The sequence below is a fragment of the Sceloporus occidentalis genome, unplaced genomic scaffold, assembly GCF_023333645.1.
Source record: "Sceloporus occidentalis isolate IW3139 unplaced genomic scaffold, rSceOcc1.0.p SCAF_5, whole genome shotgun sequence".
NCBI lineage: Eukaryota > Metazoa > Chordata > Lepidosauria > Squamata > Phrynosomatidae > Sceloporus > Sceloporus occidentalis.
The window spans coordinates 135436529-135458473 of NW_028316985.1; the positions used below are offsets into that span (position 1 = coordinate 135436529).

At 39.8% G+C, this 21945-nt stretch overlaps 1 protein-coding gene across 1 annotated transcript in view; it reads left to right on the forward strand.

The window, feature by feature from the left end:
- TMEM192 (transmembrane protein 192) overlaps window positions 1-21945 on the forward strand; it is a 147974-nt gene that overhangs the window by 125766 nt on the left and 263 nt on the right. The gene's annotated exons all lie outside the window — the stretch shown is intronic.

Sequence of the window (21945 nt, forward strand, 5' to 3'; positions counted from 1 at the left end):
TATCAATGGTCAAATGTGTCTAAAACTCTAATCAACACTTGAAATGAATGAGTCAATACTGTATTGGGCTAAAGAGCTCATCAATTAATATAACTGGTGTAGGGAAATCCAGCTTTATGTATTGGGTTAACCATACTATATTTGTACATTTACTTCAATAGTACTTGTAAACTCATTTCCAAAGGGAAAACCAATGTAGCTCTTTGTTTACTGAGGCATTTGAACTTCTTTGAAATGCTTGCCAAGAGTTAATCTAATAGCCATTTGTGGTTGTCTTCCATATACACACTGGGGAGAGATTTTACTGTAACAATAAAACTGTGATAAAAGGCCTTGTTTCCATGTTTAGAGGGAATTCTCCCAAGGAATTAAAAATCTTTTAGAAATTCCTTGCCCTACATAACAGCTGGACTTCATAGTCTCTGCATCTTAAACATCAGAGTTCTCTTTTGGATATTGAAATGCCTGTAATCTACTTTGTGAAACATGATCTTTAAAACCCTGTGCTATTAAACAGAAGGTTGCTTTGTGTTCTGAGATAATGATTCACCATTAAAGAAATTGCCATCTAGATACACAATCTTTTCAGTTATTCTCTCAGCATAAATACTTTATGAATCTAGAATCCCACTGGGATAGAGCATAAGATGGGCATGTCCTGATCCCAGCACAGGTAGCGTAGTCCTGTTTTGTTACAGTACTGGCATTAGCCAACTCTGTTGACTGACAGAAGTGCCTTCACTTGGGGAAATTCAGACAAACCACTTGAGTTCTTTGTTTTTATAATGATGGACACGCAAACTCTCTCTTGCTAAATATTTGTATAAGCCTACATTCTTTTTTTAAAAAATCCACATCTCTAACTACATTGAAATGGTGGCAGATGGCACATAAATGAGAGCAGGGAAATGCAAACTTGTTGGCTACAACAGAACTGCATTCACATTTTGCTAGATGCTTGAGATAACAGTGCCCCTATGATTTACGAACATAGGCTGTTCCATTCTAGGCTTTTCCCCCTTTAACAAGAGGCTTTGCACATACATCACTAATGGAGGAAGTATTACTGCATGACTGCCCCAGTTGAGGGAAGCACATGGATAAGGAATTGTAACATGGTTGGTGAACTACAGGACATGATGGCACTGATATGAGGAATAACTATAGACCCCTTAGTATCACTCATTCAGATCTTGCCAAATTAAGAAAGAGCCAGGCTGCAGCCGCTGACAAAACTGTGGCAACATGCACATCTCATCAGAATGCCATGCATTCAATAAAACAGAGCACAAAACAATATTCCCCAACTTGTTGCTCCCTAGATGTTTTGGACCTCTACATCCATGATCAGTCACCATTGGCCATGTTAACTTGGGCTGGTGGGAGTTGTAGTCCAAAACAACTGGTGAATACTTGGTCAGGCAAGGCTTCCATAGATGCCAAAGTATGGTGTTTGGCAATCCAGAAAGCAGGGAAGGCATTTCAGTTTCTGTCATTCTTCTCCCATTTTTATTTACAATTTAGGCTTATATATATAATACAAAGTACAACACATCAGCAATAAAAAGCTATTTTTAAAATAATTGTTCCTTTATACCTCCTCCATTCAGTTATCTGCAAATAATTGTTCATCAGACAAGATGTAGCAGGGAAGCTTTTACAACATGTATAAGTATAGACCTTAATTATTTATTACATTTTAAATTAATCTAATAACCAAAATTCTCTTGGCAGTGTTCAAATTAAATACATAAAAATACAAAATAGTAATAACAGAAGACAAATAAAAATGAAACAATACAAACATTAAAAACCCACAGGAAAAAGCCAACTTAAAGAATCAGCCCATAATGGCTGGAATCCTGTTGGTGCACTATGTTAGTAATTGCTCTTTTGTCAGGATCACATAGTAGTCATGAGGGAACCACCACTGAAAAAGCCTTGTCTCCTGTAGCCACTCACCTGGTTTCATTTCATCAGGGGGTCTATAGAATGGCTTGGACTTTGGATCTGCAGGTCTCAGTAGACAAATATTTGTGGGAAAGCGTCTTCAGGTAATCTGGCCCCAATCCATTTAGAGGATTGCAATTGTCAGTTGCTAGTCAAAAACAGCCAGAAGTGTCACCCTAATTTTAGGGACTCAAGGTCAATCAGATTAATGCAGTTCTAACTGCCTTCAGGAAATTCAGAAGGGATAGAGCCAGCCTGACCTTGATCTCCCTTATTACTGTTATCCAAAAATTGTTATATCAAATCCTAAGATATGAGAAAACCAAAATGCCAAACAAAATGTACTCATCTCTCTATTATTTCAACATTCTGAAGAAAAATTGCTCCAAGCACATTACAAAAATCTGGTGTTCCTAATGCTAGAAGTTTTTGTTACATGTGGATTACATAATAATATAATTATTCAGTCTTTAAGTAAAAAATTTGAAGGTTCATAAGGGGCAGTCTTCAGAGAACTGAATTTTAGAATTTTAAAACAGTTTGCTGCTTGATGTGGGTTGTGGAGATGGTCTTGTGGTATTTCCATTTGATGACTTAACAACCCACTATTCATTTTATAGCTTAAAAATACCTGAGATGAATAGTTTTAGTATAAGCTTTCTATCCCACCTTCTCCCACCCACTTGATAGTTCCCCTAGTTACAATATTGTCCCAATGCTGTATTTTGCTTGGAGGGAGGAAGTGATGGATTTTGGTTCCTTTAGAACAAGTTAAAATGATGTTTTCATTCACTCTAACCTGTGTGGTGAGAATCTCTAGAGCAGTGATGGCGAACCTATGGCACGCGTGCCAGGGGTGGCACTCAGAGCCCTCTCTGTGGGCACATGTGCCATCACCCCAGCACAGAGTTTGCCAGAGTTTGTTACTAGAAAGCCAGAGGGACATGGCACTTTGCAACAAATAAGTGGGTTTTGGGTTGCAGTTTGGGCACTTGGCCTCTAAAAGGGTCACCATCACTGCTCTAGAGAATGAAGTGTAGTGTGTGCAATTCATCCAGACTGACAGCTGCTCAATCATATAGAAGAATCCAGATACGTAGTCATGTATGTGTTTTAGTTATTTAACCTATAATTCTTTGCATACTTGATTTGTGCCTGAGTGGGGTGGCAGATAGGAATGCCTCCTTCTCCTTTTGAGGCAGCAGGGTGAGAATGTTACCTTGCAATGGATCCTTCTGGAGCCCTTTGCTGACTAGGCTGATCAGGGCTTAGGTCTGCAGCAGAAGGATGGTTTTTTTGCTGGGTGGATTTTGGAAGTGTAGCCTTCTCTTCAGTCTGTTGTGAGGCTTTAAAAGCATTCCCCTCTGTTTCATTTGACTGGTAGGAAGCTTTCCCCTCCCAACCGCGCAGAGTGCATTGAAGATGACAATTGTGCTTCTCAGTGACATCACTGTCACTGCATCACTCAGTGGCTTCTCAGTTGGCATGTCTTAGTGTGGTAACTCTGATTATTTTTTTGTACTAATGTTACTAATAAATCATAATGTAATGGTAATAGTTGTAATGTAATGGCAAGAGTTCTGACATAAACAACTAGCAACATTCAAATTGTACCTTTAAATTACAATGTTGTACACACAGTTTAAATATATTTACATGTATATTGTTTCATGTGGTTAAAGTGAAAATTTGGTAAGATGTTATATTTTTAAAGAAAATATTAAAAGAATATTTTTAAATTTTTAAATTTAACTAATAAAGTAGTTGTGGCCTTTCTTTAGCTGCAACAAAAGTGTAACTCTTACCTGGGATAAAAGTAGGATTAATAGTCCTCAACATAGGCATGTGATGTTCCTCCCTCCCCAATGCTCTGCTCCTGTTCACAGCTGGGAGCACGAAGATAACATTATTAACTGCTCCCTATTTTTCAACTACAGCAACAAAAAAAATACACCCCAGTAAAACAGACGAACCCATGGAAGCCACCACTCTCATCCAGCAGATCAAGAATTCTACCAGAGGAGACTATTCAAAATCTGACCTATCGATAACAAGCCACTCTTTACTATTCTTTCAATATGCTTGTAATTCTCTGCTGGCAGGCAAAACTTGGTGGTAGACATGCAAGACAGATAAAATATGTGATAAAATGTGCAAGACATATAATATGTGCATAATTAGGAACATCACAGAAGCAATGGAAGTCTTATGTCTTCAGGTCAATTCAAGTAGAGTTTACTTCTTTCGATCATAACTCTAAGAAACCCTGAGTCAGCATGGACTCTGACTAGGAAATCTGGGGACTTGGGAAATCACAGAAAGTTGATTTCATTCACTTGATGCAGCACTCTGGAGGTTCTCTCTTGGCACACAGTTTAGAAATTGCTGCCTTTACTAAACAAATCCTTCTCCATATTACACTCTCCACTACCCTTGGTTTGTTTTTTAAGAGTCCCTGTTCCACTCCTCACATTTTAACATTCACTTGCCCAGGTGAAACACATATTCAATCCAACAAGCATCCTGCAAAAGTATTTTACTTACTGAGCTGTATTTCATGGATTTTATAGTAGTAGACTAAAAAAGGCAATGTTCTCAAGCTCTGTTCAAGCTCCATGTGGCAAATTTTGAACAGGAAAAACACTTCCTGGTGAAATAGGTACAAACTTAATATATAAACTATAAACTTTATAATTACTTCTACAGTGCACCCGCGCCATACATGGCTTTAACGTTACGTGCATGCACCACGGCACACATGGGAGCATGGCCCCATTGTTTTCAGTGGGGCTTAAGCATACGTGATTTTTTACTTACACCGGGGGGTGGGGATGGTCTGAAATGGATCCCCCGCATATGGAAAGGGCCCATGGTATGTATATTGCTTTGATACATGAACAGGCAGGTAGAAAATTATATAAGGTCTCAACATATACAGCGGGACCTTGTTACCTGCTGGGGTTTGGTTCCAGGATACCCTGTGGATAACTAAATCCGTGGATGCTCAAGTCCCATTAAATATCATGGCATAGCAAAATGGTGTCCCTTATATCAAATGGCAAAATCAAGGTTTGCTTTTTGAAATGTATACTTTTTTGAAATATTTTCAAGCTGTGGATGCTTGAATCCATGGATAAAAAAATCAGTGGCTAAGGACCAACTATACATGCAAATCTCATCCTCATACTACAATGAAATAAACATGTATTTGCTGAGACAACACTCAAGACTTCTCCCCCTCCACTTGTTTCTGGCTGCCATTTTTGGCCACTTGAATATATACATTTATAATTGTAGTGTGCATGCATGTGCCTTCATGTTACCTTTTGACTTATGGCTACCCCATGAATTTTGCAGTTTTCTTAGGCAAGGAATATTCAGAGGTAGTTTTGCCACTTCCTTCCTCTGAAATATCACCTTCAGCACCTGGTATTCCTTGGCAGTCTCTCATCCAGGTACTAACTAGGGCCAATCTGAGAGGGAGTTGGCCAGGCAAGTCCAGTACCATCAGGAAGAAGGAAGAGCCTTCCCTCCAATCCATCTGCCTTGGTCCAGGCCTCAGAGGGAGAGAAGAACCACTGGACCTCATCCCCTTTCCCTCCATCATTCCCTTCTCCTTTTGTTTCGTGTCTTTTAGATTGTAAGCCTGAGGGCAGGGAACTGTCTGATTAAAAATAATATTGTAAGCCACTCTGAGAGCCATTAGGGCTGAAGGGCGGGGTATAAATACCTAAATAAATAAAAATAAATAAATCTTGCTTAGCTTCCAAAATCAGACAGGATGATGCTGCCACTAGACGTTCCCATTGCATTCCACATCTGTCCCAGAGGGGTTTTTTTTAGAATGCTTTTTTACAGTTCTCAAAAATTGCCCCTGCTGGGATGGATGTGGAATGCAATGGGAATGTCTGGTGGCGGCAGCGTTCTCCTGTGCGGTAAGATGCCTTCTATGCCACCTCCCGTCCCATCACACCCCCTTTTGTAATGCGACAGGCCCGTTTTAGGGCCTGTACGATAAGCTGACTACACTCCCTCTGAGACTCAATGTACTTCTAGGTTCCCCAGACCTCCTTGCTTCCTTCCACTTATGCCTGGGTGAATCCATTTAAGCTGTAGAAGGATCTAGTCCCGATAATGTATTCACTTTTTTTGTATATAGCGGCTTTCCCAAGCTGGTGCCCTTTAATGTGGTGAGAAGGGGAGATGAAGTACTACACACCCAAAGACTATCAAATATATATAGGATATTATGGAATACAGAACAGAACGATTACCAACCTTAGGAAATGACTCTTTGCCATAACTATCTCCAGATGGTGTCACATAGCCCTTTCTCTCTCATCATGAAGTACTTGGCTTTTGTATCAACTGTCATCACTTTGTGCTTAAATCCGCAAGCCTGACAGAACTACATTAACTCCAGTGGATACAGGATCAGCACTTGGAAAAAATTACTTTCTGGACTATAGTTTGATGACTCTTTCTAAGATTCTAACCTTTCCATGTACTGCTCAGGATCTTTTCCCTCTGTGTGATTTTAAATAAATATATTAACACCAGCTCACATTTTACTGTGATGTCATTTTTCTGAACGTACCCCACAGTGTCTTTTCAACAAATACCTTTCCACACCATATGTCTCAAGAAAGATGATGATGCACAACCTGTGGAGCAGAAAGTGATTAAACTGTTCATGGTGATGGCAGAGTAATAGCATTCACAGCTTGTAATTTGCAATGGATTTTGCTTTTGCTTCTTAATAAAGAAGAGGTTGGCTCTTTCTCTGAACAGGCAGTCATAGCAGTTCAGAGAAGACAGCTGTGTATTCTGCCTGTGTGCAGGGAATCCCTTTCACATTCCTTTTGAATTAAATAAGAAGTCACAGATGTCATACTGTTCATGCTATGCCTGGTGGTGTGCACTTTCTGTTGGTAACAGACATCCTTATAGGTAATTGGTTTCCAAGTGCACCTTATCAAATATGCTTGCTTCTGAAAAGCAAGATGGCAACACTGGAAAGATGAGTCTGGCGTTCAGGTTCATCAGATCCAGCACCTTGATCTGAGAAAGAGAGCAATGGTGGCACCAAAACATAAGATTAGCCCCAGATTAATTAATGATAAGAACATCCCCACAGACACATCATCATCACTGCCAAGTTTCTAAAACATGGTGTTAAAACCAGATGGCTTATTAGACTCCATGAAAACCAATTTATATTATTTCTTTTTATTTCTGTAGCTAGATTTAGCTCAATCATTTTGGGGGGAAAAGGATGTGTTTATATAGCAGATGAAAAAAGTACAACCTGATAAAAATATAAGCCAAGGCAGGATTGCAATGTGTTAACAACCTGCTTGATCCAAGAGTGGGCAGCAACAATGGTCTCCAGAGACATAGTCCAATGCTCAAACCACTACACCATGCTGAATACCATTGATAACTTTTCCAACCTATCTCACATACTGGAGTGCATATCTGCTCTAGGTTTACAGAGCAATGGTGAAAAATCTCTATTGGTTGTAGTTCTTTTTAGCCTTTTCACCATAATAAGGCATCCAGACTTCAGTGGGAGGGTGTTACAGCACCAACAGATCCACAGCACCTTGTCATCTAAGACCACGAGAGGCAGGATTTTGCTCTTGTTGGATAGCTGTAGTTGCAGTGACTGAAAGTACCAAATTAACAGAGACACACTACATAGCTTTTAATTACTGACTGGGTCTTCTTGTAGGATCTGCTCTTTTGTGTTAATTTTTTTGAGCCTTCAGTGGTATTCAGGCAATTTCCACCAGCTCCTCTGCAAGATAGCTTTTGTCAAAGCTCCTCAAGATTAATCTCCTTCTGTTTTGACAGCTTTTGGACAACATAATACCAATGTATAACCTTCCCTTATTTCTGAGAACCAGAAAGGGGCAATCATGGCCATTATCCTATTGCCAGCAACCTGTTGGGAGAATAGTTGACTGCTGGGAGGCTGGAAATGCTAACTAACTGTGAACTCTTTGCCAAGCATGCAGTCCATTTTTGAAGGAGCACTTATCAATCAGAGCACACTGTTCACTCTTTTCCAATAATAAAACAGCTATAGAAAAAGAACAATGCTTGAGCCTGGCACACCTAGGCAGAAATAGCCCTGAGTTACTAAGACTATTGTTACTTTGAACAATCTAGATATCAGATCCCTTGTTGGCTAGTGAAGCAGTTTAAACTCATGCTCATGTGCTTTCACTTTACTAACAGAAAAGAAGATCTAGTGTGGAATGCAACTTCATCATGGCAAAAATGACAGAGAAGATTAAGAAAAAAACCAATGCTCATATTTTGTTCTTAACATAGCAAATCTGAATGATAGGGCACTTTAAAAACAATTTTACATGTCATTTGCTTTCTAATGGCCTCTCTGGAACAATGTTTTCCATTATCCTTTTCTCACCAATGCTGAAATGTTATCAAATGTTTCTACTTGCTAGACAATGTCTTCACAAGTCCAGGGTGCCCCTGGATTAGGAAAGGGTAGCTTTGATATATATTTTGGGAATGGCTTTTATATCAGCTCCTAATCTATTTCAGTGGAGTTTGTTTCCAATTTTTGAGAGCTAGCATGGTGTAGTGGTTTGAGCATTGGACTACAACTCTGGAGGCCCGAGTTCAAATCCTCTGGGCCATCTCTCAGCAATTACTCTGCTGCAGCTGTTACTCAACCAGAAAATTACACCACTTTAATACATTACAGTTTTAAAGCTGATAAGTAGGTCTTCTGCCCAGATCTTGCAAAAGTTACTTTTTGGATGACAGCTCCCAGAATCCCCAGCTAGCATGGCCAGTCACCAGATGGAGCAAGTCACACTCCCTCAATCACAGAGGAAGGCACTGTCAAACCCCTCTGAACAAATCTTCTCAAGAAAACCCAGAGATAGGTTTTCTTTAAGGTCACCATAATAAGCTGGAAACAACTTGAAATCATACAGCAGCAGCAACATAACAACAAACAAATTTCAACTTCATTAGCAAAAGAAAAATAACTTCCCTTGAGATTCCAGAAAAGAACATTACTTTAATACATTGCAGTTTTAAACCTAGTAAATACTTCTGCCTAGATCTTGCAAAAGTTACTTTTTGGATGACAACCCCCCAATACCCCCAAGCCAGAATGCCAAGCTAGTATGGTGGGCTTGAGAACGTTAGTCCCAAAAAGTAACTTCCAAGCTCTTGCTCATTTTTACAGCAGATAATGTACTAAATAGTTTTCTATAGTCTTACAACAGATGTCTAATTGTTATATATGCTTATATATGCTAATTTAAATATGTTATATATGTAAATTTAATTTGGCATCTTTTCTCTCCCAAATTAGCCTACTTCTGATTGTATTTTTAAAAATTCTGTTCCTGCATTTCCCTTCCTGTTAAACTTTTTCGTCTGCTACCTCTCAAACCTAGCCAATCCCTGTCTAGCTCTGCTTTCTTCACAGCCTTTGCATCTCTCACGTTTTGCAGAGAGGAAAGGGGTTATAAAATATAAGGCAGCATGCTGATATTGCACTACCCAAACTATTTCACATCTAGCAGATTTTTGACTAATTCCTCTTGAAATCCATTGTTCTGGTAAAGACTTGGAATGATATGTTGAAAACAGACTAATGTTGTTTTTAATTTTTTCAATAGCAATTGTAACATTAGGTAAAGATGTAGATAATAGAGTTAGTCATATAATCTGTCACTTTCCTATCCAAGAAATAATTCAGAAGTTCTTGTATACAGTTGAACCTAGCTGTTCTGTTCTGATGAGTGATAATGGTAAAACATTGTCACTGTCAACAACTGTATATTCTCATGCCATTTTTCACTTTAATGGAGCAAAAGGTGCTGAGAACAAATGCTCCCATCTGATGCTAATCTTGTGTTAGATTAGCAACTGTTCTGAAGCACATAAAAAGGACAGCACAGCTTTGTTTCTGGAAGTCCATCATAGTATGCAACCAAGAATTTTTAATTGATGATGGAAAGGGAGGTGGGGGAGACCTTAATGTGTCTGCATCTTATTAGGCCTGAATCCAACTAGTTTGCAGACATTCACTGTGTACATTAAAGCAGAATGTTTGGGGAATTTTAAAAGAAGAGAGTTGTAGGTTTGTGATATCTGTTCTTGTGACTTCCTTTTGTTCCTTGGTTATGCAATTCATTTTAAATACTACTATTTGAAATAGCAAAACACTTTCAAGGGCTTTCAAGGGGTGCAGTGTTTGAATATATGTTTTGACCATTTTATTCTTTGATGCTTATGGTGCTTATTGCTAAAGCCACATATACAAGCCTGTGCTCTTATGCCTATTCATCTATATTGAATTGTAGAAGATCTATAGCTACCCAATGTAAAATGTGAAATTACAGTCTTACAGGCTTGGATTGTTGATGTTGTTTAGCTCTGAACCATGTCAAATATGATTACTTCCAAGTTCAGTTATGTAACAGTCAGGGAGAAGGGGGAAATGTATTTTTTTCACACAAAATTGTAAATATGTTCTCTTGTGTTTTGTGTGCTTGCACTTATCCATAGTTGTTTGGGCTGTTGTACTATAATCAATCAATCATGTAAGATGGACTAAATAAGATATGAACTCCTTAGTTGTTATTCTAAGGAGAAGAACACTGACCAACTCTAGTGTCCAGAGGACTAGACTAGCAAATGAACTCACTGCTAAGTTTGCTTCTATTTTGCAAGATAGTTTACTTCTTATTCTTCTGATTGATAAGTACAAGCAGTAGATACAAATCTATTGATATATCAAGTACAGGTCTCTTTAAAATGTGTCCTTAAAAATAGTGTTCCTTCTGGTACAGTCATTTTAAAAATTAAATACAGGAAAAGTATATCTTCTTCACATTATCACAAATATTCCAATAAAATAATTTTGACAAAAAGCTTTGACTGTGTTCGATAATAATGTTTAAACCAAACATAAATCTGATAGTATTGTTTAGAGCACTGGAAAATATTCCATTTCTACTTTTCTCAGGAAATCCACATCACTGGCAAAAATAGCATATACCACAGCTTATTAGTTTATTACTATAATTCAGTGGTGGGGAGGGACTGCAGCTCAGAGGTACAGCACATGTCACATCCTGGGTGACCAGTGGGGTCCCACAGGGCTCTGTCCTGGGCCCAGTGCTATTCAACATCTTTATCAATGACTTGGATGACAGAATTGGGAGTATATTTATCAGATTTGCAGATGACACCAAACTAGGAAGGAGTAGCTAACACCCCAGAAGACAGGATCAACATTCAAAATGACATGAATAGACTAGAAAGCAGGGCCAAAGCTAACAAAATGAAATTCAACATGGAGAAATGTAAGGTACTGCACTTAGGGTGAAAAAAAATGAAATGCACAGATATAGGATGGGGGATACCTGGCTGAACGAGACTACCTGTGAAAGAGATCTAGGAGTCCAAGTAGACCATAAATTGAACATGAATCAACAGTGGGATGTGGCAGCTAAAAAGGGCAATGCAATTTTAGGCTGCATCAATAAAGTATAGTGTCTAGATCAAGGGAAGTTATAGTGCCACTATATTATGCTCTGGTCAGGCCCCACCTGGAATATTGTGTCCAGTTCTGGGGACCATAATTAAAAAAGGATGTGGAGAAACTGGAGCGTGTCCAAAGGAGGGTGACTAAAATGGTGAAGGGTCTGGAAACCATGTCCTATGAGGAATGTCTTAGGGAGCTGGGGATATTTAGCCCAGAGAAGAGAAGGTTAAGAAGTGAAAGCCCTGTTTAAATATTTGAAGGGATGTCATATTGAGGAGGGAGCAAGCTTATTTTCTGCTGCTCCAGAGAACAGGACCCAGAACAATGGATGCAAGCTGCAGGAAAAGAGATTCTAGTTCAACATTAGAAGGAACTTCCTGACAGTAAGGGCTGTCTGACTCGGAGTGTAGTGGAGTCTCCTTCCTTAGAGGTCTTTAAACAGAGGCTGGATGGCCATCTGTCGGGGATGCTTTGATTGAGAGTTCCTGCATGGCAGGGGGTTGGACTGGATGGCCTTTGTAGTCTCTTCCAACTCTATGATTCTGTGATTCTATGACAGACCTCCATGTATTTGCACTGTTGCACCATGTTTGTTTGTTTTTTAATATATCCACCTAAAAAGTTTCCTTCAAAACTGGCAAAAACAGCATAAACCATAGCTTGTTAGTTTATTACTGTAATTCAGTGGTGGGGAGGGATTGCAGCTCAGAGGTACATGTTCCACATGACAGACCTTCATGTATTTCCACTTTTGCACCATGTTTTTTTTTTTTTTTTTGAAAAATATATCCACCTAAAGAGTTTTCTTCATATATCTTTAAACCAAAGCTAGAAAAGGTTTGGCCCTACAACCACATTGCTGCAGGGCTGTTTTGGTGGTCTTCACCCCTGTAGACTCTGCACACTGCTCTTTTCTTCCCTCTTTCCACAACATGAATTGCTATGTGTATGAAGCATAAACAATTAAGGATACTTTTTAAAAAAATAAATCAAAACTAGATATGGACTTCTAGCCACATCATATTTGCCCACATTGGCGGCATGGTGGATGGGTGGGCATTCTGGCTGTCTTTTTGCCCCATGGAGGATTCCAGGATCAGGAAAAAAAATGCCACCAAAATACAACACAGTTGTCCAAACATGTTTTAAATGCTAAGGAATGCCTTTTGAGATATGCTAGGTGCTGAGCTGTGCTTAAAGTTAAGGCCAATTTAAGTGCAGACATAAAATATAGTATATATCTTAGATTATCCCTTCACAACCTTTGAAAAGTAGTAGGTAACACGATGTAAATTAAGGAAAGTACAGATTTTTAGTCATTGCCCCATTTTTCCATCTTGGAGAATAACTCTATTAATCATATCTGCTTGCTGACTGGCAAGATTTATTAAAGCAAGTGTCATTGCATCTTTATCGAGAGAAGCGTACAGCATGGTAGTAATATATATGGTTCATCTATAGTAGTTTATATGTCTGCAGGAAGCATCTATGCTATATTTTTGCCTGCCTCAAGTGATAAATGAGTTCAAAGTCCTCAAGATTAAAAACCTGGGAAATTCAACCCCACCCCAAATCCCCAAGTTCTCTGTCACCGTTTTCAGCCAGCGTCTTCAGAATCATGATAAATAGTATCTCAGATTCTACAAGTATCTCCAGTTCTGCAAGCATCTCAGCCTGAATGTTAAATCATTGTTGGCCTTTGATCACTGTGCTCCACACAGAGGTGGTGCCCAGAGGTGTTTCAAGAACAGTTTGTCAGTTTCATCTCAGACCATCTGTAATGGGCCACATGCACTACCCGCTAGAATGAGCTCCAGAGGCTGTATTTCAGTTACATTCTGCATTATGCTGTTTCCCTTAAGTAAGAAAGAAATGCTGATTATTCTGCTACCAGTATTTCATCTGCAGTGCTCATTTTGTGCCTTTTCTTATACAGGTATTCAATGCTTGTGAAGTGATACAAACTGGAGCCAGTGAATGCAAACAGGGGCAAAGATGTGAGTCCTCTTCCCCGCTGGTAATTAAGCCACATAGGCAAATTATAGGCACCAGCTTTCTCACCCTATGTTCCCCTGTGTTTTTGTGGAACTACTTGCAGAGATCCTTCCATTTTTTAAAAAACAGCTTTTGGTTAAAAACCTAGGCCCTTGACTGCAACTTCTTCATGACTGAGGGCTTGGAAAATTACTTTTTGGTTTACAATGCCAAGAATTGACTAGCATTGCTGCTGGCCATTCTGGTTGGGACATTCTGGGAGCTGTATTCCAAAAGTACCTTTTCTAAGATGTCCCCTTGGTAGTGGTAAGGATAGTGGCTAGGCTTTTCCTCCTACCAGTTTTGCAGCTCCCTTTATTTCTCTTCAAAGCCTTTGGATCAGCACTTAGCCAAAAACTCAGAAGATTAAATGGTTAACAATACATGTCTAAGAGAAGAAATCCTAGGAAAACAAGGCACTCAGGCTTTCTTTTTCATCCATTCTGTTGGAGTAACAGCTGGGAGGAAGAGCAAGGGAAAAAGCAGCCATGTGAGTCCATCTCAGCCCCAGCACAGACCATCTCAGCCGCCCTCCCTTCCAGAGGGAGGAGGGGAGAAAACCAGAGAGGATGGACAAGGAAAATCAAACAGGGCTGGAAGACAGATGAGAGACTAAAATAAAGAAGGCCATGAAGGGGGAAGTGAAAAGGAAGGAGGAAGGAAGGAGGAGAATGATAGGGAAATGATCAGTTCAACAATAAGGGGGGAGGTAGAATGACACAGGAAAACAACTGCTGGGCAGCAGCAGTAGTGGTGAGTGTCACTAAAATAAAGAACAGCAGTGACATCATAGCTAACACTTGTTGGCACTGTGCACAGGGAGGTGTAGGTGGTCCTCCTTATGTAATACCCCACCAAGAAAATCCTATGACGAGACATCAAAAATGTCACACAAACAAGACAAGAGCACTAACAGAGAGATAGACAGAAACTAAAGGAAAACACACTTGCAAGAGCAGCTAAGGGCATTAAAAAACGGTGAAGCAATAAGTAAACACTCTCAGAAAGACAAACCGCATCAGAAGCAGCACCACACACAAAATAGGGACATGGGATGTGAGAAGCATGAGCCAAGAGAAGCTAGATGTAGGGAAATTAAAAATGCAACGAATGGACATAGCAGTACTGGGGGTGAGTGAATTAAAATGGACAGGAATGGGCTACTTTGAATCAGACAACCACAGAGTATTCTACTCAGGAAATGAAAAGAAGAAATGGGAGTGGCATTCATGCTAAGAAAAGATGTTGAAAAAGCAGTCAGAGGATAAAATGCAAAATCAGACCAAATCATCTCAATAAGGCTCCACAGGAAACCTATCAATATACATCCCCAACCACAAAAAAGGAGATACAAGAGACTGTAGCAACTGAAGAACCATAGCACTAATCTCCCATGCAAGCAAAATCATGCCCAAAATTCTACAACATAGGCTCCAACCATACATTGAGAGAGAAATCCCAGAGGTCCAAGTAGTGTTCAGGAAAGGAAGAGGCACCAGAGATCACATTGCAAATATAGGACGGCTAATGGAGCGTAGCAGGGAGTTACAAAGGAAAACCAGCATGTGCTTTATAGACTATAGCAAAGCCTTTGACTGCATAGATCACGAAAGACTATAGAATGCCCTTAAAGACATGGGAGTGCCAACACATCTGAAGGTCCTAATGAGGAATCTGTACTCAGGACAAGAGGCTACTGTCTCAGGACATAACAAGGAAAATCAGAATGGTTCCCAATTGGCAAAGGAGTCAGACAAGGCTGCATCCTATCACCCTACCTATTCAACTTATTTGCAGAACATATTGTAAGGAAAGCAGGCTTGGACATGGAAGGAGGAGTAAAAATAGGATAAAGAAATATCAACAATCTGAGATATGCTGATGACACCATAATACTTGCTGAGAACCTGACAGACCTGGAACAACTACTAAGGAAGATCAAAGAAGAAAGTGCAAAGGCAGACTTACTGTTGAACATAAAGAAAACAAAAATAATGACCACAGAGAACTTACACACATTCAGACTAGAAATGAAGAAATAGAAATAGTAAAAGAGTTTTCATATCTGGGATCAAATATTGATTGGAACGGAGACTGCAGAAGAAGATTAAGAATGGGGAAGGCGGCTAGGAAAGAACTAGAAAAGTTCCTAAGATACAAAGACATACAACTCAGCACAGAGGTCAGAATCATACAGGCAACTGGGTATTTCCAATTGCCATGTATGGATATGAGAGCTGGACAGTCAAGAAAGAAGATAGGAGGAAAATCAACCCATTTGAGATGTGGTGCTGGAGTAGAGTGCTGAGGATTCCATGGACAGCCAAAAGGGGGGAAAAAGAGTCCTAGAGCAGATCAAGCCAGAAATATCTCTAGAAGCCAAGATGACAAGAATTAGACTGTCATACTTTGGACACATCATGAGAAGGCTTGAATCATTAGAAAAGATAATAATGTTAAGAAAGGTGGAGGGAAGTAGAAAGAGAGGAAGGCCACAAGTTAGATGGGTGGACTTTATTAAAGAGACCAGGAATATGAGTTTGCAGGAGCTGGGCAGAGCAGTAAAGGACAGGGGGGCTGGAGGTGTCTCATCTGTATGGTTGCCATGGGTCAAGATCGATGAGAAGGCAGTTAACAACAACAACAACAAATCTATTCTGAGTGACTTTGCCTTGTGTATATAATACCATTGTATGGTATTGCTCAGACCATCAAAGAGCCATTATTAAGATCTGAAGGACACTTCACCTCTGCCCTTTTGCAAACACACGTTGAGGTTATGTTTGTTCCACCCAGAGGCATTCCCTTCACTCTTAGGAGATCACGTACTGCTCTTAACAGCTGTCTACTGACACATGGGAAACCTGCTGTCAGTAAGGTAAACAAGATGCAACATGCCAGAGTTGGGGGTGCAATCTATGAAGAGACAGTTGCTGCTCAGCATTCTCAGATGAAGTGGAGTTTTGGATATATCTGATGTTGGTAGAAAGGCCACAGCTCAGACCAGGCAGTGTAGAGACAACCATGATTCATTTTGTCTCGATAGGTGGAGATTTTACAAGCTTTCCATTTTCATAAATATTTTAGTGGTATTCTTTCTCATTATTTTACCTCTTTCATCATATAAGTCATACATAAAGCATTCCACATAAAGAACAGTGGGCAAAAGGTCTACTTCCCTGCTTTAAAGCCTTTGCCTTCTGTATTTGTCATGCTGCTCAGTTATGCCAAGTAATGACTATTAAAGCAGCAGCAATAAGAAAAAAGGCCTTGTGGGACCTGTGGCAGTGGCATATTGTTTGAATAGGGTTGCCCTTGATGATGTATTGCTGTAATATACAATACAAAATCAATTTCTCTGAAGATACTTAATGCTCGCCAAACCTCATGTTCTTTGAAACTAACAGTGTGGGTCTGGCCAGTTATATTTAAAATTCTGAATGAGTCTTAAGTGAAGGTTGAAAAAATACTGAAACTGCTTGGTAGTTCAAGGAATAAGCTATCAGAGCATGAATAGGGCAAATTACAGAGCAGTGATTAGATGTATAGAGCCCTTGCTGCATGTGCTATTGGCAGCCTTGAGGTATTTTAACGCTTGCTGTTCTTCACAGAAGGTGAAAGAGACACTAATCTATGTACATGATTGACTATGGGCCATATCAGACAATACATTTTCTGCAGTCTAAACCATGTGCATAGGGTTTTTCCTTCTTGGCTCATTCCTGCTTTATTTCCAACAGGTCCAAATATTTGTGCTGAGATGTAGCATTCTAACCTGGTTCTGTGAACAAATTCAGAATGCTCAGGATTAGATAATGTAGTAATTCTGGCTCTTAGAATCTCCCAGCCAGCATGACCTGCCTATAGGGTTGCCAGTCATCACAAGGCAGGTGTCAAGGGTAGTGTTGGTGGGCTGAGCACCAAGAAAGAGGAAATGACTCTGTGCAAATTCCCAGTTCAGCTAGTGGAACAGCAGGTTTTTTTTGGTTTTTTTTTTTTTTTTGCAATTTGTAAAGCCTAATTGATTTTTTGCTGCAACTTGCAAAGACTCTCAGGGTGGGGTCAGTGTATTTATTTAGTCTCTTCTTTGCCTCTCAGTTGCTGTAGTACCAGCACTCACTCTTCACTCTGCTCTGTATCCACCTTCTGTGTAGAAGCTAGCCAGATAGAATAAATGTTCCTTAGCCTATATGGGACCATCCCTTTTAGTTAAGATTGCCATCTTAATTTCCATACAGAAACATGTATAAGGGTTAAACTCTGTCATTGGGTCTCATGGATAATTGTAATCATTTTACTGTAATTGGTTTAACCCTTAATTCAGGCAGCATCCTGATATTATTGTAAGTTTCTTGGCTCCTATTTTGCTACCCAAATACATCCTGGGCTCATCCCCACTGCCAGGAAGGCTCAGGCAGCCATTTTTTCGAGCCAGAAAACTCCTGCATCTGAAAAGAGCTGCGGGGATGGACCCAGAATGTACTCAGATGTCAAAATTAGAGCCAAAAACCTTGTGATAATATCAGGATCCTGCCCAAATTGAGGATTAAACCAGAGTGAGGCAAACTGACTTAACCATGTGATAAGATCCATTCTCTCACTCTGGACTTTATCACATGAGGAAAACTGGAAGGTTAAACTGGTCATAATGGAGGGTCATCTGAGGCATTAGGGACAATTTCACAGTTGCTTCTCAGACAACATTGTGTGCAAACTGGTCAGATTCCAGAAAGAAAATGATGTGAATCCGGGAATAAGCAGTTTCAGAAAAGTACCGTGTTTTCAAGTCCGGTTCATTTGTGAATTCACTCTCTTCATGTAATAGCAACTGTCTGAAAACCATGTTCCAGATTCTCCCTGTTCTCAGATTTTCCATGGTTCCTTGCTGTGCCAGGGAGAGGGAGGCAGGCTTGCTCTTAAAGGGACACACACACACACACACACACACACCCCTCTTTCCCTCGCGTGGCTGGTCTCCTTCTCTTGCAGCAGGGAACAGCTGGCGGGAGAAGGCAGAGAGAGAGGATGTTTTGGAATTCCTCCTGTACAGGAGGGAGAAATGGAGAATATGTCCTGGAAAAGGAGGGCATCTGGGAGGTTTAGCCGTTGCTGATATCGGGCAAGTTTATGGACCAGCCCCATCCTCTTTCTCTCATGTGTGTGTGTGTGTGTGTGTGTGTGGTTTTAAGGGCGTTTGCAAAGGGAAACCTCAGCCTGCCTTCCTTTGAAACAGCTTCTGGGGCAAAGAGGATTTTCCTCCCCATTTCCCTTCCCTCTCTGGAGCATGTATGTGTATGCACTTGTGGAAATGACAGTTTGGGGCATGCACAAAAAATTATTTCCAAGCTAGCAAGAGGATTTGTCCTCATCCGTCTGTAACCCAAATTCTCATTCGGCCAATTTCTTGCCTAAGTAATGTGCTTTTAACCCATTGTTGTGTTCTGTGTGTAATAAGCATTAGTGAATTTGCTTCCTTTTTTGGGATGCCAACACTTTAATCATTTTGGGGATGGAAGCACATAGGCCACTGTGTGAAAAACCAGGTATAAATGACAAGCTATAAGGAACTGTGGTTGCACTTAATGCATAAAGCTGAATGATATTACCAGGAGGCATCTCTAAGTCTTAGGTTTGGTCTGGAAAACTCTGGCCCTGAGATGATCTTGAACTGGTAATCCTACCAGCCTAAAAAATAATTTCCCTAAACTCTGCAAAAAGGCCTACATATCTTGGACATCCAGGGATATGAGAGGTTGGACACACATGCTGGATGGGTAGAGATGGAAGTTGCAGTCTTGCGCCATATATGACCTGGATTAAAGAGACGTATTGTTTGATTTGGGCCCACAAAGGATTAGCAAGCCCCCACCTTAAGGATCAAGAGGAGATAATGTGAAACAGGGATTCAGTTTTGGAAGTGCATAAAGCTGCCATTGGATCTAAAATGGGAATTTGCAAGAATGTGAGAGTTCTGAAACTACTAAGTAGCTCTGGTGTGTGACTGGTATCCTCTGTCAAAACTGTTACAGCAGGAACCAATATAAAATCAATAAAGGAGTATGCAAGCCAATAAATCCAGTTCTTCAGATGGCCTTTATTGCTAGCAGTCCAGTTCCTGAATCACTCCAAGGAAACTGGCAATGAACAGAGATTGCAAATTTCTTTTATAGATCAAAACCACAAGATATCACGGGTACATTTTACTTAGACAGTCTACATTCTACCTTTTGGTCTTTTGCAAATGTAAGCAGGTTTTATTCCAGTAAGCAAAACTGCACCCCACTAGCACAGCATTTTGCTCCTTGTCCCTCCCCCTCCCCTATCAATTTCTTTGACTTAACCGCAAAACTATTTCGGTAGTTAGCGTCTGTCTGAAGGACAACTTCCTCTTTTATAGGAGCATCTTTCTATCCTATTAGCAGTTTCCAATTCAGATCAAACCCTGTATTTTTGAATCTTGCTTTTTAACTTTATATTTCTAAGGTAGCTTGCACATAACCTTTGACCTCTGGTCTTTCCCCTCTCAAAACCATTATCAACCCTGGATCCATTTGACCCTATTACTTTTCTTTTTAAGACTTCTTATATGAAAAAAAAAAACTTCATTTTTTAAAATATTATTTGGGCAACGCTAACTGAAGACTATGACAGCAGAATAATATATGTACAACTATGCACCTCAGCTGTGTGTTTTGAACATTTGCAAGTGATATTTTTTCACCACCTATGTCATATATTCTTCATGCCCATCCACACAGATGTTTGTTTGCTTTCATCAATACACTGTCAGCTGCTGTTTTCTTAATGTATTTGCTTGATCACCAATAAATTTGCTCCCTCTGCTTTCTTTTGTGATAAAATATTAAACCTTGGTGTTTTTGAAGCTATGTTAGTGACAGTGGTAAACCAAAAATATTTGTCACAAGTGTAAATATTTGAGACATATAGGTCCATTGCAAGATGCAATATGACATCCTTATAGTGGCAGAACATTAACCAATGCTTGTGTGGATTTTTTTGTTCAGTTGCTTAGCATTCAGGAATCAATATGGTCCAAATGATAATATTCATAAGAATCAGAGTCTTTCTACATTATGCTGGTAAAGCCCTGTCACTGTAAATGTTATGGCTCCATCCTAAGAAATCCTGAGAAGTGCATTTTGGTGAGGTATTTAGAATTCTCTGCTAGACTATTCTGAATACTCCTAGCAAATTACAAATCCCGGGATTCCATAGGATGGAGCTGCAATTGTTAAAATGAGATTAGCATGCTATAACTGTGAACTGTGAATATGCTCTAGGAAATAAAGCAAGCTTTCATAATGAATAAAATTGTTCATTAGTTCAAGACAAGATGTTAACTGGAGCTGATGTGAGTGTTTGCCCTCTTTCTTGGCATCTCAGTTGTTTTAAAAATAAAAGTGGGCAACTGTGGCCTTTTAGGTGTTTTTGGAAAATAAATCCCATTAGCCCTAGTCAGACCTCACCAGCAGAACCAATAATGAAGGGTTATGGGACTTCTAGTCCAAAACAATTATCCGCCCCTACTTTTAAAAATAATCTATTTTAACCCTTTCCCTTTCCCTCTTTTCCCCACTAAAAATAATTTAATTCAGTTGCTTTTATCCCTACTAGAGAAAATATTTGACTACCCCTGTGCTTTCCCATGTATGTGTTGCAGGATGTGTGTATTAAAGCAGCTGGTGGAAGAAGAAGTAATATTCATTGAGGAAGCAGAATGAGGGAAGAGGTGAAAACCTAACCCTTTCCCCATTTTGATCTTTTACTTCAAATCACAGTGACTATGCTTTGTAAAAGAAAATATTTGTGGTACAAATAGTGGTTGTACATCAACTGTGAAGTTCCACACATTGGCCACAATCCACAATTAGTGGCACATGCATGTTTTATGTACCAATATGCACTTCCTTGAATGGGGTGCAAGGTTCTATTTCTAGTCTTTTGTGCCCCATCCAACTTCACTAGCAAAGCTCCAAGGGGCTGCTGCTATAGAGGAGGGAGAGAGGTGAGAGGGCAGTCACAATGACTTGTTGGTTTCTCATTCCCCTGCAGTTTGATGGACAGAAGTCAGTGTGAAGCTGACTCTGACTTACATATGTCTTCAGAACTACAGCTGCAGTCTCTGCAACACTACAATAAAAGAAAGGCCCAATCTTGTTGCAGTGAACATGATTAGCTTCAGTTGTTCAAACTCCTTTGTATTAAACTTCTTTTCCTGCTGTGTACATGCTCTTGGCATGTTATTTTTTATTTGTTCCTAGCTCTGATGTGTATCAGAGGGACATCTTAGAATGGCATCCTGATTGTGGAATGTCATCCCTTGGAAGATTTGACAGGTGCATATAGTGATCTGGCTTTGGCAATAGGCAGCAACTTATTTTATCTTTCAAGCTTTACAG